Source organism: Sturnira hondurensis, unplaced genomic scaffold (assembly GCF_014824575.4).
Source record: "Sturnira hondurensis isolate 20B ecotype Veracruz unplaced genomic scaffold, ASM1482457v3 Scaffold0002597, whole genome shotgun sequence".
NCBI lineage: Eukaryota > Metazoa > Chordata > Mammalia > Chiroptera > Phyllostomidae > Sturnira > Sturnira hondurensis.
This window is the reverse complement of record NW_028075228.1, coordinates 6,718,613-6,736,038: the sequence shown is the minus strand read 5'-3', so window position 1 is coordinate 6,736,038 and position 17,426 is coordinate 6,718,613.

The window sequence follows — 17,426 nt, the reverse complement described above, 5'->3', positions numbered from 1 at the left end:
CTGGACCTAATGAAGGCAGAACTCTGTAGAATTTATCCTGAGAATGCTAGTGTGCTGAATTTTGCTTTGTCCACCTTGACCTCTGGAAATTATAACTGAGACCAGGGCCTGGGCTGCCTGCAAGGCTCTGCGAAGTGTCTTGCAGGGAAGACATAGTGTCTTCCTGGAAAGATTCAAGTTAGGGCAGCTCTGGCCCCTTTCATCCAACAAGTGTAGTGAAAAGGTTTGGGATTGGGGTGAGGAGGAAGATGGTATGATTTTTCCTCCTCAGAGGTAAAAATCTACTCTCACTGGATCACTGCTCAATTCTACCCTTTAAATCTGTCTTCCACTTGAGCTCTGAAAATGCAAATGAAGTTACACCTTGCTCAGCTAAGTAAGAACCATCCAGTGATTTAACAGTGCTATTAGAATAAAATCCTAGCTTCTTATTTGAAAGATCTGTCTGATCTTGTTCTTGCCTCTCTCTTGATGTCATCTTCTACTACTCCATTCATTTGTCCATCTGTCCTTCCTCTCTTTGTTCCATGCATCCTTCTTTTCATCCATCCATCCATCCTTCCTTCCTTCCATTAGTCTATCCGTTCAACTGTCCATCTATTTATGCACCCATCTGCTGTGACCTAGACGCAGTTGCCTTCTTGCTGTTCGTTAAATGCCTTTAGTTCATTCAGTCCCTGCACTTGCTTTTCCTTCTGCCCAGAATACTCTTTCCCTCAATACCCACATGGCTTACTTCTTCCTTTTTTTATTTGGGTCTCTGTTCTAATGTTACTTTCTCCAGGAGGACTTTCCCTAACCATCCAGGGTTGTGTTTGGAAGGGGGTCTGTGCAGGCTTCTGAAATATGGTCTTCTGTTGTTGCTTGTAACACTTTTTTCAGCATGTTAACATTCAGTCAGATGTATAATTTGACTTTTGCACTTCTCTATGAGCATATTTTATTTCAACAGAAATTTGAAAATAAATACCTTCGCCCCCATCTTACTCTGCTTTATTTTTCTTAATGGATCTTATTAATACCTGAAATTGTCTTACATCCTTATTTGCATTGTCTGTCATCCCCACACCACATGGAAACTTCATAAGACCGGGGAGTTGATCTAGTTTCCTCCTCTATATGCAGTGCGTAGCCCAGAGTCTGGCGTGTGGGAGGAAACAAATAATTGTTGAGTGAATGTATGAGTAACTGGTTGGGTACCTTTAGAAATAGAAGGTGAAATACAGGCACTGGGGAATTTACGTTTATCTAATTTATCTGGTGCTTTTAAGCTGTGAGGGTCTCAGACAGGTCTCAGCTTTCACAAGATCCCTTTCTTTTCAGAACCTTCTGTCCACATCTGACCTTCTACTTCAACTCTCTGTGACTCAGAGCTTCATTCCTTTTTGGTTGTCTCTCAACACACTGGTCTCATATGTGAACCTCATCACTAAGGACCCAGCTTAGAGCATCCATAGCGTGCTGAGTCAGTTACCAAATAACAAGATATCTTAGAAAAGAGTTGGGCCAATGAGTCCTTTCCCCCAAATTCTCTTTCATCCACAGTGAGTGCAGTGGGTAAGAACACCAGCTTTGAGGTCCAGAGACTTTGGTTTAAATCTTGTTTTCTGGACTTCTGGCCAAGGTGGAGGCATAGGTAGAAACACTGTGCCTCCTTGCAAAACCAAATTTAAAGACAACAAAGTTTTAGTAACAAAAACACAATCAAAACACAGAAAACTGAGCTGTACGGAAGTCCAACAACAACAAACCATTCAGCCGGACCGGTAAGGGGGGTAGAGTCAATGGCTGGTGAGGCCGGGGTCGCACAGGCAGTGGTTGGTGGATCCCAGGCGTAGGGTGGCAATGGGTGGACCCAGTGGGGGCCCAGGGCAGCTGGCTGACTGTGGTCACACATTCACACTCAGATAAACCAGGTGAAGGAGGGAGCAGTGAGACAGACCACGCAGGCTAGGGCCCCAGTGATGGGAATTAAAGCCTAAAAACACCAATTGAAAAAACTTTTGGGGTTGAGGTGCTGGGAGAAGCTCCCAGGCTCACAGAGAGTTTGCTGGAGAGACCCACAGGATCCTGGAGGGTGTACAGGCCCACACACCCAGGAGCCAGCACCAAGGAGGCCTAGTTTGTTTGTGGGAAGCAGCAGAGGGGACCAAAGTCCAAGAGAGAGTAGAACAAACACCATTGTCCCTCTCTTACCCCGCCCCACATACAGCGTCACAACCCAGTGACTGGGTCGCCCTACCCTGGTGAACACCTAAGGCTCCGCCCCTCATATGTAACAGGTGTGAACAGACCAAAGCATTATGGCTCAAGCAGAAAAACAGCTCAAAGCCCCAGAGCCAATACTTCTAAGCGACCAAGAGATAGCCAACCTATCAAATGCACAGTTTAAAACACTGGTGATCAGGATGCTCACAGAACTGGTTGATTTTAGTCACAAATTAAATGAACAAATGAAGGCTACATTAAATGAAATGAAGGTAAGTGCACAGGAAACCAATAGTGATGGAAAGGAAACTGGGACTCAAATCAAGGGAGTGGACCAGAAGGAAGAAAAAAATAACCAAACAGAAAAAGAATGAAGAAACAAGAAATAAAAAAAATGAGGAGAGGCTTAGGAACCTCTAAGACATCTTTAAATGTTCCAACATCTGAATTATAGGGGTACCAGAAGGGGAAAAGAAACAGCCATGAGTGGGAAACTTATTTGGACAAATAATAAAGGAGAACTTCTCCAGTCTGGCAAAGGAAATAGACTTCCAGGAAATCCAGGAAGCTCAGAGAGTCCCAAAGAAGTTGGACCCAAGAAGGAACACACCAAGGCACATCATAATTACATTAGTCAAGATTAAAATGAAGGAGAGAATCCTAGAAGCAGCAAGAGATAAGGGGACAGTTAACTACAAAGGAGTACCCATCAGACTGTCAGCAGATTTCTCAAAAGAGACCGCACAGTCAAGAAGGGGCTGGAAAGAAGTATTCCAAGTCATGAAATCCAAAGACCTACAACCAAGATTGCTCTATCCAGCAAAGCTTTCATTTAGAATGGAAGGGCAGATAAAGTGCTTCTCAGATAAGGTCAAATTCAAGGAGTTCACCGTCATCCAGCCCTTATTATATGAAATGTTAAAGGGACTTATCTAAGAAAAAGAAGATAAAAATATGAACAGTGAAAGGACAGCAAACTCAGTTATTAACAACCACACCTAAAACAAAAGCAAACTAAGAGGACAGCTAGATCAGGAGCAGAACCATAGAAGTGGAGATCACATGGAGGGTTAGCAACAGGGGAGTGGGAGGAGGAGAAGGGGAGAGAAGGTACAGAGAATAAATAGCATAGACAGTAGGTAGGATATAGACAGGGGGAGGGCAAGAATAGTAGGGGAAATATAGAATCTAAAGAACTTGTGACACATGGACATAAACTAAAGGGGGGGGGAGTGGTGGGGGAGGGGGTGTGCAGGGTGGAGGGGAATGAAGGGGGGGAATGGGACAACAGTAATGGCATAATCAATAAAATATATTTAAAAAAGAAAAAATAAATCTTGTTTTTTTATCTTTTCTGATTGTATGATCTTTGACAATTTACTTAGCTAACTGAGCTTCAGTTCTTCATCTATATAATGGGATTGGTTATTATACCACCCATCTAACCATGGTGGTTCTGAGAATTAAGTGAGGTGTTATATATCAAGCTCTTGGCAAAATTTTTGACATTCCAGTCACTGTTAAAAATGCTTGACATTTTAAAGTATTTAATGATTGTTAGTTCCAACAGTGTTAACACTGTCATTGTTATCTGTGTCCCTCCTATGATGTTATGACACCACATCTCTTTCTACTTGTACCTTTGGATCTCTCCACTGGTACCATGTCTCTGTCTTCACATGAAGTATGATATTTTGAGAAATGAACATCTCATTTATTTTCACATATCTTAATTGCTCCTAGGCTACACAACTATACAGCATGTTATTATACTGAATACTGTACGCAATGATAGTATTGTACTCAATACTGTAGGCAATACTGTAACATGATAGACAAGTATATATGTATCTAAACATAGAAAAGGTACAGTATACAGCAAAAATATAGTATACAATATAAAAAAAAGTATTCCTGTGTAGGGCACTTACAATGAATGAAGTTTACAGTCCTGGAAGTTGTCCAGTGTGAGTCAATGAGTGAGTAGTGAGTGAATGTGAAGGCCTAGATCACTACTATTCACTATTGTAGATTTTATAAAAAGTGTCCCACAAGCCCTCCCCCTAATTCTTTCTGACAAGATCAGAAATAAAATTTCAAAGCTGTCAGTGTTGCTCCAGGGACAGGTGTATAGGCTGGATTGACTGGAAAAATCCAGGAGAAACTGGTTAGTAAGGTGTAAACCACCATAATAGTGACATTCTGGAGGGAGTGAAAGGTGGCCTGAGGATCAGCAGGAATAAGAAATCAAGATGGTCCCTGGCTGGTGTGGCTCAGTGGATTGAGCACCTGCCTGCAAACCAAAGGGTCACTAGTTCTATTCCCAGTCAGGGTACAGGCATGGGTTGCTGGCTGGGTCCCTGGTTGGAGGTGTTTAAGAAGCAACCACACACTGATGTTTTTCTTTCTCTTTTCTCCTCTCCAAAAATAAATAAATAAAATCTTTTTAAAAAAAGAAATCAAGATGCAGAGATATAAGAACATAGGGGATTGTCATGGCAATGTGGTTTTGGCTATTGCATGTTGGAGCAGTGGTCAGATTATGGAATTTTGAGGTATTCATAAGAAAAAAAGAGGATGTTTGACATGGAGAGGATATAGAACTGAGGATTCAATATTTTGATCTTGGCAATTTGGTCTTTTTGTTCCATTGACCCCATTTGGCACAAAGGGCTCTCTTTGGCATTGATTTGAGAAAAAACTTTCACTAAAGTGGCAGTCAATTTAATACTTGTTAAGGTAGGTCCTATGGATCTATGTCTTTGTACCAGGTCTTAGGTCCTTAACAAAGAATTTATAGCAATGCACCCTGCATACCACCAAGCTAGATCTGGGAGGGCTGCACTGCCCTCTGAGTATGTAGCGCTGGGGAGACAGGTTCCTCTGTGCAGAAAAAGGTCAGTGGCTGACAGATTGTGATGTAATCTGTGCACTGAAGTTGAGATGCTATGAGTGAGAGGTAATCTTCTACTGAGCCCTGTGGATATTGCTCCCATCAGAATTTTTTCTCCTAAACCACATGTCCTTTCATTTCTTACAGGAAGGTCAGCTTGCTTATAATTTGTGGGTCCACTGTCATATATGCATGCAGTCTATAGTGACTGAAACTTTGTCATGCAGTACATGACTATATGGCAGAAGTCCCCCATTCCTTCTTCCCCAGCTCATTTGTGGTTTAATTATATCTCAGAAGAGTATTTTATCTCCTTATGTAAACTTTTTCCAAATTGTTTTTTACAACCATAAAGACATTAAAAATTTTTTTTCTGCCTCATCCACTGGCCCTCCTTTCAGCCTTTGTTCTGAGGACCATGGAGGAGACCCATTGGGATGGGCAATTCTCTGCAGAGATTCCACTTTGAGACGTGAGCTGTGCTGCAGACACATTCTCCTATTGTTCAACCGAATCCTGATTCCCTTCAGCTTCAGTTTTTCCACACACATAACATTAGGTTTTTATAATCATAATAGCTGATTGATTTTAAACCATGCCTCCCTGCCCCCCATTGCTTGGAAAACATCCTGTAAGCACGAGTTGACTTATTGCAAATTCATGTGTCTGGAAAGCAAGAGAAAAGTGTTATGTTTTGTATTCAGTTTTGATTTTATATCTTAATTGTCTAGGGAAATAGACTTTTTTACCACTTCTAATATCTTGATGGAGTTAATGCTCCTCTTTTATGGTCAGTGGAACTGTGCAACCTTCATGGTTCAACTGTGGTCCCAGACTGGCAGGATCAGCAGCAGCCTGGAGCTTGTTAGAAAAGCAGAATCATAGGTCCCAGGCCGGGCCTACTGATTCATGAGTCAGAACCTGTGTCAACACTCACCCCATGCTTGCTCTGTACTGGGAAGATGGAGGCTGCTGTTTTATAGTATGATGGTCCTGGCTGGACCCTGTAGAGTCGGGGTCCAGCATCAGTCTTTTAAGGCAGTGGGCACCTCTGGGCCCTGGGATGACATGCAGAAGAGAAACTGAGCAGCTCTGTAGAAGACCACCCACTGAGAGGTCAGATAGCCAGTTGCCTTTGGCTGGAACTCATTTTCCCCTCTCTGTTAGTCTGTGGTCCCACTGGATACCAATAACCATAGCTGCAATCATTGTTATCTCCCCTGATTCCTCAAAAGACTCTCTAAGAGCTTGCCGACTGATTTAGAGAAATCCAACTATTGAGAAAGGAAGCACAAATTAGTTTGTTTTTGCCTTGCTTATCTGTCTAGAGAAAGCATCCCTGCTCTTTCAAATGTCTGGTAAATGGACTTGATTATCCTCTTTAAGCAAACGTGGTTGAGCAGCGAGAGTTGGAGTTAAGGGAATTTGCTGGCTGCTGACAGTCTTTCTCTTTGCTGTTCTCTTCTCTATCCATTGATAATTTTTTTCTAAAGCTGGAAATTTCCAAGTTTCTGTTTGAGAACAACTGGTGTAGATTTCTCTTCTCTGTTACCCATGAAGAGGTGGACTGTTTAAGGAATGGGGGTATCTGAGAAGAGGTTGGTAGTAATTGACATTGGGGACCAGCAGAGCTATCCTTTGGTGTCTGTTCATTACTAATAGGGCTGTTGGTTTGTCAACTTGCTTTTTTAAAATATATTTTATTGATTATGCTATTACAGCCATCCCATTTTTTCTCCCCTTTATTCCCCTCTGCTCTGCACCCCACCTTCAGCCAGCACATTCCCTCACCTTAGTTCATGTCCGTGGGTTGTACATGTAAGTACTTTGACTTCTCCATTTCCTATACTACTCTTAACCTCTCCCTGTCTATTATGTACCTACTATTTATGCTCTACATTCCCTGTACCTTTTCCCCCGTTCTCTCCCTTCCCCTCCCTGATGATAACCCTCGATGTGATTTCTATTCCTATGATTCTGTTTCTGTTCTAGTTGTTTGCTTAGTTTTTTTTCTTTGAGGTTCAGTTGTTAATAGTTGTGAATTTGTTGTCATTTTACTGTTTATATTTTTTATCATCTTCTTTTTCTTAGATAAGTCCTTTTAACATTGTATATAATAAGGGCTGGGCGATGATGAACTCCTTCAACTTGACCTTATCTGGGAAGCACTTTATCTGCCTTTCCTTTCTAAATGATAGCTTTGCTGGATAGAGCAATCTTGGATGTAGGTCCTTGCCTTTCATGACTTGAAATACTTCTTTCTAGTCTCTTCTTGCCTGCAAGGTTTCTTTTCAGAAATCAGCTGATAATTTTATGGGAACTCCTTTGTAGGTAACTGTCTCCTTTTCTCTTGCTGCTTTTAGGATTCTCTTCTTGTCTTTAATCTTGGGTAATGTAATTATGATGTGCCTTGGTGTGTGCTTCCTTGGGTCCAACTTCTTTAGGATTCTCTGAGGAACCTGGGCTTCCTAGGAGTCTATTTCCTTTGCCAGATTAGGGAAGTTCTCCTTAATTATGTTTTCAAAAAAGTTTTCAATTTCTTGCTTTTCTTCTTCTCTTTCTGGTATGCCTATGATTTGGATGTTGGAACATTTAAAGTTTTCCCAGAGGTTCCTAAGCCTCTGCTCATTTTTTTTTTGAATTCTTGTTTCTTCATTCTGTTCTGGTAGAATGTTTATTTCTTCCTTCTGGTCCAAACTGTTGAACTGAGTCCTGGTTTCCTTCTTGTCACTGTTGGTTTCCTGTACATTTTCCACATGTTGGCCGGAAATCCTGTCAACCTGATTTTTCCTGTTCAGTCAACATTTGCTCCTTTAGCAGAGATATGAAACTTGTAGTATCATGGTTCCTGACACATGGTTCTCCAAGGCCACACTTCCTGGGTTTGTATCCAGGCTTGCCATTTAGCAGCTGTGAGGCCCCTTACAAGTTATTTAACCTCCTTGTGCCTCAGTTTTCTCTTTTATATGGTGAGGATGATAAAAGGACCCATCTTATAGGGTTGTTGTGAGGATTAAGTGAATTTATATTTCCATATATTAACTGAGAGTCCTTTCTGGCACCAAGTGGGCACAGTTTAAGTATTTGCTGTTGTATGAAGACTATAGGTCAGCTACACTGCTAGGCAGCAAACATAGGAAGGGACAGGGAAGGAGACTTGCCCTGACAGAGTGAAGTGTTCCTGGGGAGATGGGCAGTATACCAGTTTTTATTAGTCCAGTATTTAATTACCCCAGTGACAAGTACAGGGAAAAAGATATACAGGGTGTAGTGAGAGTGAATTCAGGTGCATCTGCCTAACTTGGTACATATCCTGGGAAGTGTCTCTAGGAGGTAACATTTATGCTGGGCTCCATGGAGGCTGGGGTCAGCCCCAAGGAGAGGAAGTAAGCTAGTATGGCTGGAGTGCAGACAATGGGTGTTAGGGAGGGTCTGGAACTGAGAAGGCAGGTAGGTCATTAGACAGAAATTCTTCCTTAAGGATTCTCAACTTTTAATGAACTTTAGAATTTCCCAAGGATCTGCGTAAAAAAATGCAAATTCCTGAAACAGCCTCAGAGATTCTGCAGATGATTTGGGGTAGAAATCATCATTTTAACAAGAATCTTGGGGTAGTTACATAAAAACTTGATAGAAGTTGGTGTCAATAGCACAGCTAGGCCAGGTTAAAGATAACTTTTTTATCTTAAATCTTAACAGCATTGGGGAACTACTGAAAAAGTCATTTGGTATAATTGTGGTACAATTTATATGGCATTAAATTCTATTTTTTGTGCTAATGGTTTTAGCAAAGTATACGTTATATAACCACCAGCCTATCACAATCAAGTTATCTTTTTGTAGTCAAGCCCTTTTTCTCACCCACTGGCAACCATGATCTGTTTTTCTCCTTAGACTTTGCCCTTTTCTGAGTGCCACATAAATGGAATCATACAGTATATAGCCTTTTGTATTTGGTCTCTTTTGCTCAGCATGATGCTTTTGTGATCAATCCATGTTAGTGCATTCCGGTAGCTTATTCCTTTTTATTTATGAATAATATTAAATTGAAAGTACATGCCACGGTTTGTTTATCCATTCAAAAATTGATGGACATTCAAGTTATTTCCAGTTTTTGGATATTGTGAATAAATCTGATATAAAAATTCTCATAAAGTTTTTTGTGTAGATGTTTTATATTATACTTTAGTATATACCTAATAGTAGTATTACTGCATCATATAGGAAGTACATGTTTAATTTTTAAGAAGCTGCCAAGCCAGCTCTACTGCTTTGTCTTTACCAGGTCTTGGTATTGTCAATTAAAAAACATTTAGCCATTTATTATTATTTGAGTTCACAATTTTCCTATTATTAACATTGTTGAGCATCTTTTATGTGTTTATTTACCATATATTTATAGCTGTTCTTTGGTAAGTTGTCTGTTTACATATTTTGACCATTTTAAAAAATTATTGTTTGTTTTACTCCTAGTGAGTGTGGGAATTTCTTTATGTATTCTAGCTCCAAGTTCTTTATCAATATGTGTTTTGCAAATATTTTCTTCTAGTCTATGATTTATCTTTTCATTTTCTAGTAGTGTCTTTTGAAGAGCAAAAGTTGTAAATTTAAAAATATTATTTTAAAATCCTCACCTGAGGATATGTCTTTATTGATTTTAGAGAGGAAGGCAGAGAGACAGAGATAGAGATAAATATTGATGTGAGAGAGAAACATTGCTCAGTTGTCTCTTGCATTTTTCCCGACCAGGGATCAAACCTGCAGCCTAGGTAAATGTCCTGATGGGAAATTGAACCCATGACCTTTTGGTATATTGAATGATGCTCCAACTAACTCAGCCACCTGGCAGAGGAAGAGGTTTTAAATTTTATAAAGTCTAATTTATAATTTTTTCTGTTTTAGTTTTTGGTTTTTGTGTTTTATCTAAGAAATCTTTGTCTAACCCAAGGCCATGAAGATTTTCTCTTAGGAGTTTTGTGGTTTTAGGTTTTACATTCAAGTCAATGATCCTTTATATCTATAATCTAGCCTTGAAATGTGAAATGGTTCAAGATTCTTGCCACTGCATCTTTTTATTTTATTTAATGTATTTTTTGCCATTTAATCATTTTTTAATTTTTATTATAGTTGACATACATTATTATGTTAGTTTCAGGTGCACACTCTGGTGATTACACATTATGAAACTTACTAAGTCATCATCCAGATAAATCTTATACCCATTTGACACCATATATACTTGTTAAAATATTATCGACCCTATTCCCTATGCTGTACCTTACATTCCCATGCCTGTTCTGTAGCAACCAATTTGTACTTCTTAATCTCTCCACCTTTTTTTTTACCCATCCCTCCAAATCCCCTCTCATGTGACAACTGTCAAAGTGTTCTCTGGATCTATGAGCCTTTATTAGTGTACTGTTTTTTAGATTCAGTTGTTGATATGTATTTATTGCCATTTTATTGTTCATATTTTTTACGTTTTTTTCTTCTTAATGAAGACTCTTTAACATATAATACTGGTTTGGTGGTGATGAACACCTATAGCTTTTTCTTGTCTGGAAAGCCCTCTATCTGTCCTTTGATTCTATATATACAATATTTTTGCTGGGTTGAGTAATTTTGGTGGTAGGTCCTTGCTTTTCATCATCACTGTATCTTTATTAAAAAAAAAAACAATTGACCACATATATTTGGGCCTATTTTGGGAATTCCATTCTATTTCATTAAACTGTATGTCCATCTTTTTACCAGCACCGTACTGCAGGTGATTTATACTTTTATCTGTTTTTATAATTAGAAGCTTTATTAGGACAGAATCACGCCCATTTATTTACATATTAAGTATGGATGCTTTTGCTTTGTAGTTGTTGTGATAGAGACTGTCTGGCCTGTAAAGCCTGAGGTTACTTCTATCTGCTCTTTTACAAAAAATGTTTGTTTACTCCTGCCATAATGTCATTATTCTAAATTTATAGTAATTCTGAAAATAATGTATTATGAATTGTCCAACTTTTTTTTTCAAAATTGTTTTGGCTTTTTTAGGTTTTCTGCTTTTTCATGTAACTTTCAGAACCAACTTGCCAATTTTTAGCAAAAAACCTGGTGGGATTTTGATTAGGATTTCATTGAATATTTATTTATTTATTTATTAAAAAATATATTTTATTGATTATACCATTACAGTTGTTCTATTCCCCCCTTCATTGCCCTCCACCTTGCACACCCCCCCACCATTCTCCCCTTTAGTTTATGACCACGTGTCTCAAGTTCTTTAGATTCTATATTTCCCCTACTATTCTTGCCCTCCCCCCTATCTATTTTTTATCTACCATCTATGCTACTCATTTTCTGTATCTTCTCCCCTCTTCTCCTCCTCCCACTCCCCTGTTGCTAACCCTCCATGTGTTCTTCATTTCTATGGTTCTGCTCCTGATCTAGCTGTCCTCTTAGTTTGCTTTTGTTTTAGGTGTGGTTGTTAGTAACTGTGAGTTTGCTGTCCTTTCACTGTTCATATTTTTCATCTTCTTTTTCTTAGATAAGTCCCTTTAACATTTCATATAATAAGGGCTTGGTGATGATGAACTCCTTGAATTTGACCTTATCTGAGAAGCACTTTATCTGTCCTTCCATTCTAAATGAAAACTTTGCTGGATAGAGCAGTCTTGGATGTAGGTCTTTGGATTTCATGACTTGGAATACTTCCTTCCAGCTCCTTCTTGCCTGTAAGGTTTCTTTTGAGAAATCCGCTGACAATCTGATGGGAACTCTTTTGTAGGCAACTGTCCCCTTATCTCTTGCTGCTTCTAGAATTCTCTCCTTCATTTTAATCTTGGCTAATGTAATATTATGATGTGCCTTGGTGTGTTCCTTCTTGGGTCCAACTTCTTTGGCACTATCTGAGCTTCCTGGATTTCCTGGAAGTCTATTTCCTTTGCCAGATTGGGGAAGTTCTCCTTTATTATTTGTTTAAATACATTTTCCACTTGTGGCTGTTTCTTTCCCCCTTCTGGTATCCCTGTAATTTGGATGTTGGAACGTTTAAAGATGTCCTGGAGGTTCCTAAGCCTCTCCTCATTTTTTTTGAATTCTTGTTTCTTCATTCTTTTCTGGTTGGATGTTTCGTTCTTCCTTCTGGTCCACTCCATTGATTTGAGTACCAGTTTCCTTTCCATCACTATTGGTTTCCTGTGCATTTCCCTTCATTTCAATTAGTTTAGCCTTCATATGTTCCTCTAATTTGTGACTAAAATCAACCAGTTCTGTGAGCATCCTGATCACCAGTGTTTCGAACTGTGTATCTGAGAGGTTTGCTATTTCTTTCTCACTTAGAGTTATCGGCTCTGGGGCTTTGAGTTCTTCTTGAGCCATATTTTGGAGTGTTTGTGCCTGTTACGTATGAGGAGCAGAGCCCTAGGTGTTCACCAGGGCCAGGCTACTCAGTCTCTGGGTTGTGATGCTGTATGTGGGGGCGGGGTCAAAGAAAAGCATGGTGGGGGGGCCCCCTCTGCTGCCTCCCGCTGCCACCGTGGGCTGCACGGTCTGTCCCACTTCTTGTGAATGTGTGACCGTGGTCAGCCCGCTGCTGGGTTTGCCTGCTGGGGCCTGCGTGGTCCGTCTCACTGCTCACTCTTTTGCTGGTTTATCTGCACGTGAATGTGTGACCACAGCTAGCCCACCACCCCGAGCCCTCACTGGGTCAGCCCGACGCGCAGCTGCCTGGGTGCCTGGGATCACAGGATCTTTCTTGACTGTCCCTGCTCCGCTGCTGGCTCCGCCCCTCTTACTGGTCCCCGTAGAATGGTTCATGGTTGTCGGACTTCTGTATAGTTCAATTTTCTGTTCTTTGGCTGTGTCTTTGTTCTCCAAACTTTTGTTGTATTCAAACTTGGTTGTGGGAGAAGGAACAGTGTTTCCACCTGTGCCTCCATCTTGGCGGAAGTCCTGCATTGAATATTTAGATCAATTTGGGGAGAATTAAAAATGTCAAATCTTTTGATTCTAAGCTTAATATATCTTTCCATTTATTTTGTTGTTTATTTTCATTTTTCTCATTAATGTTTTATAATTTTCAACATACAAATAGAATGATTTTTATGTTAGATTTATTCCTAAGTATTTCATGGTTTTGGATGTTTTTATAAATGGTACATTTACAAATTTTAATTTCAATTGTTCATTGCTAGCGTAGAGAAACATAATTGAGTTTTGCACATTAACTTCATTTCCCTGTGACCTTGCTAAACTTACCTTTTCTCTCTGGTAGATTTTTGTGATTTTTCTACACAGGCAGTCATGACATCTATACATAATTACAGTTTCCTTTCTTTCTTTCTTTACAATCTGTATACCTTTTTTTTCTCCTTATTGTACTGTTTAGGACTTCCAGTACAATGTTGAATAGGATTGGAGGAGAGGACATCTTTGCTTTTTTCCTGATTTCTATGTCTTCAAACTAATTAACCTATTAATTAAATAATGCATACCTTAAAAAATAGTACATAACTTTTAGATTTAGCCATTGTGCTCAGCTCTGGGCATGTAGTGGTGAGTAAGACGCACGCACAGCTTCTGTTTTGTGGGGGTCAGATGTGTAAGCAACCTACGATAGAAAAGTGCTGTGAGTGCTACTACAGAGGAAATAGAGGATGTAGTTCATGAAGCCACATACCAGATCTGGGTTAAGGACGGCTTCTTCTGGAGGAAGTGTTATCTTAGCTGAAATCTGAAGGATGAGGGGGAACGTTCAGAGCAGAGAGATTGCCATTGTGAAGGCCTAAGAGATGTGATAATATATCTGCCTCCAAAAGGGGCTGGAGAATTTCCTTGAGATAATATACATTTAGAGTATTTTGAAACTGTTAAGTGCTATATATGTTGGGAGGGGTTACTCTACATTGCTCAGAACAGAAATTTGAGTAGAATGCTTACTACTACACAGAATCAACTTTATGGACATAAGAAATAGCAGTCAAGAGTTTAATCCAGGCCTTTGGACTTGTGAGCCTAAATTCTTAACCACAATGTAATGTTGCTTGTTTAGAAATCAAGTTGGGATATAAGTATAAAACACATTATTATAGAGATAGCTATTAACTTGATCCAACTTGTACTTTTATAGAAGAGTAAATAACATGCAACTTCTGATAGTTTATTTTTAGTAGCAGATAGCTATGTTTGGATTAGTTATGAGTTAGGTTGAAAGTTATGTGAACTTAAAACTAGAGCACATCAGTAAAATCTATAAGACTGGACTGGACAATTGGTCCATTTGTCCATAGCCAAACCAGAGACAGGGGAATATTTTCTTTAGACTTAGTGATTCATGTCTCTTGGGTCCAAAGTTCATCCCTATTTCAATCAGATCCAGCCATGCACCTGCCATGGCTGGATCTGCCACGTGAGATAAGCATCCCTTCTTTACCTCCCTACTGACTCAAAAATTCCCAGGGAAATAAGCAGCTAAGGTGTGGAAAAAGCAAGAAGTGGGAAGGAATGGGTAAAGAGAAGTCTGTTCTGCCAAGGAGAAATTGGTTCCTTTTGCAAAGCCCTGGACTGTCAATTTCCCACTCATTCTAACTCATTTTGCCTCCATTGTTATGTCAGGACTAAAATATTCATTTCATGAACAAATTGTCAAACTTTAGTGCTTTCAAATAATTGATGCATTTCATCAGCTCACCAAATTGAAAGAATGACTCAACAGAGGTATGCTGTCAGGCAGTCTCTGCGAGAATTCTTTCATAACAGTCACGTGAAGATCTCCCTGGAGATGCTAGTAAACAGCCCAGTAATAGGGAAAGGTTGGAGAATGCGCAGTTGCAGAACCAGGCAGGGAATGAAGGGTGAATTCTGCAGCTAGGAAACGTACTCATAGGGGGCTTGTGAGTCCCAGGCTTTGCCACTGATTGGAAATGCACTGTGCTTAGCTGTGTCCAGTAAGGGGCCATTGGCAGTGATGCTCCACTAACTAGAAATCCCTTCTTCAATCAAATTAAACATGGCCATAGCTCTTTTGTGATTAACACTGGTCATTACAGAGATATTTTATTCCAGAAATGCTTTTTAAACATTAATTATGCTGCACATAATACAATGCAAATAAAAATATGTGTGTATTATGAATTGTCTGTAGCTTTGGGGTGTGCTTTTTAATCTCTGGCAAAGGCTATAGGAAGAAAGTGGGTCAGACATTTTGTTTGATTTTTCATTCCTGGGATCTGCAGTCCAAAGGAGGTGCAAGAAAGTTTGAGTTTTGATTGCTCACTCTGAATTAGCTGTGTCCTTCCTCCACACTTCTCTGCCTCTCAGGGGGACCACAAAGGCAATTGAGGTCTGGGAAGGACCTGATTGTCTGGGAAGGCAATTGAGATTGACCTGGGGGTCCACACTTCAATGATGCCCTGCCTATGCCAGGCACAACCATCCTCTGTGTCCTGCAATGTTGATACCAGTTTGTGATGATTGACCACTGCCTATGCTTCACCATTTGTTAAATACTGTTTTTTAAAAAAGTATTTAATTGTTCAAGTACAGTTTTCAGTCTTTTACTCCCATCCCAGCCGACCCCCCTCCCCCAGTGCTCCTCATCTCCCTCCATTTCCACCCCCTTAGTTTTTGTCCATGTGTCCTTTATACTTGTTCCTGTAAACCCTTCTTTTCCCCTGAAATTATCTCCCCTATCCCCTGTGGTCACTGTCAGCCTGTTCTCTATTTCAGTGTCTTTGGTCATATTTTGCTTGCTTGTTTGTTTTGTTGTTTAGGTTCCTGTTAAAGGTGAGATCATATGGTATTTATCTTTCACCACCTGGCTTATTTCACTCAGCATAATGCTTTCCAGTTCCATCCATGCTGTTGCAAAGGGTAGTAGTTTCTTCTTTCTTTCTGCTGCATAGAATTCTATTGTGTAAATGTACCATAGTTTTTTGATCCATTCAGTTACTGATGGACATCTAGGTTGCTTCCAACTCTTGGCTATTGTAAATTGTGCTGCTGTGAACATTGGTGTGCATAGGTTCTTTTGGATTGGTGTTTCAGGGTTCTTAGGATATACTCCCAAGAGTGGAATTGCTGGGTCAAAAGGCACGTTCATTTTTAGTTTTCTGAGAAAATTCCATACTGTTTTCCATAGTGGTTGTACCAGTCTGCAATCCCACCAACAGTGAACTAGGGTCCCCTTTTCCCCACAACCTCTCCAACATTTGTTGTTTGTTGCTCTGTTTATGATGGGCATTCTGACCAATGTAAAGTGGTATCTCATTGTGGTTTTAATTTGCATCTCTCTAGTAGCTATTGATATTGAGCATCTTTTCATGTGTGTCTGGATCCTCTGAATGTCCTCCTTGGAGAAGTGTCTGTTCAAGTCCTTTGCCCATTTTTTAATTGGGTTGCTTGTCTTCGTAGAGTGGAGTTGTGTAAGTTTTTTGTATATTTTGGAGATTAAACCTTTGTCTGAGGAATCATTGGCAAATATGTTTTTCCAAACAGTTGGTTCTCTTTTTATCTTAATACTGTTTTCTTTTTATTTTGATGAGATCCCATTTGTTTATTCTTTCCTTTATATTCCTTGCTCTAGGGGACATATCAGTAAAAATGTTGCTATGTAAAATATCTGAGATTCTCCTGCCATTGTTCTCTCTAGGACTTTAAAGCACTGTTTCCCAGGGGGTTATTGCTGTGGGCTGGGCTGTGGGTGCGTGCATGTGCCCAGCCAGGCTGGCTCAGTCTCGTGAGTTTGAGCGTGAACACTTCCCAATGCTATGGGGGAATGCAGGGCCTTCCACACAACCTTTGGATTGCTGCCCAGCTGAGTGGGGAGTAGTCCTAGCAGCTGTTGTAGGAGAATCCCCCAAACAGTTTTACTTTTTTTAAAAAAATATTTTTTAATTTAATTATTGTTCAAGTAGTTTTTTGTCTTTTACAGTTTTAGTTTTTGAGAAATTCTTCCTACACAAGCCTGCCACTCAGTACAGCCCAATTCTCCAGCCGGACTGGTGACTATCAGGGTCAGTGCGCATCACTATGGGGCTCTCAATTCTCCCAAGCCAGTGACCACAGACTCCACGGGTGATCACGGCTCTTGTATGTTTGCCTCTTTGTCCTTATTCCCCTCTCTGCAACTTCAAGCAACCAGGTCTCTCCCAGTGCTGCTTATACCTTGTTTGGCCAGGGAGGGAGGAAGCAGTTGACCTGGCTCTCTCCCAAGGATTCTGTGGCAGGCCCATGGCTCCCAAAGAGTCTGTGGTAGACCCAGTGCTAGCGTAGGGCACCAGGCCCTGGGCCTGGGGCTACAGCTGCGGTCCCCGAGATGGTCCCTGGGACCTTA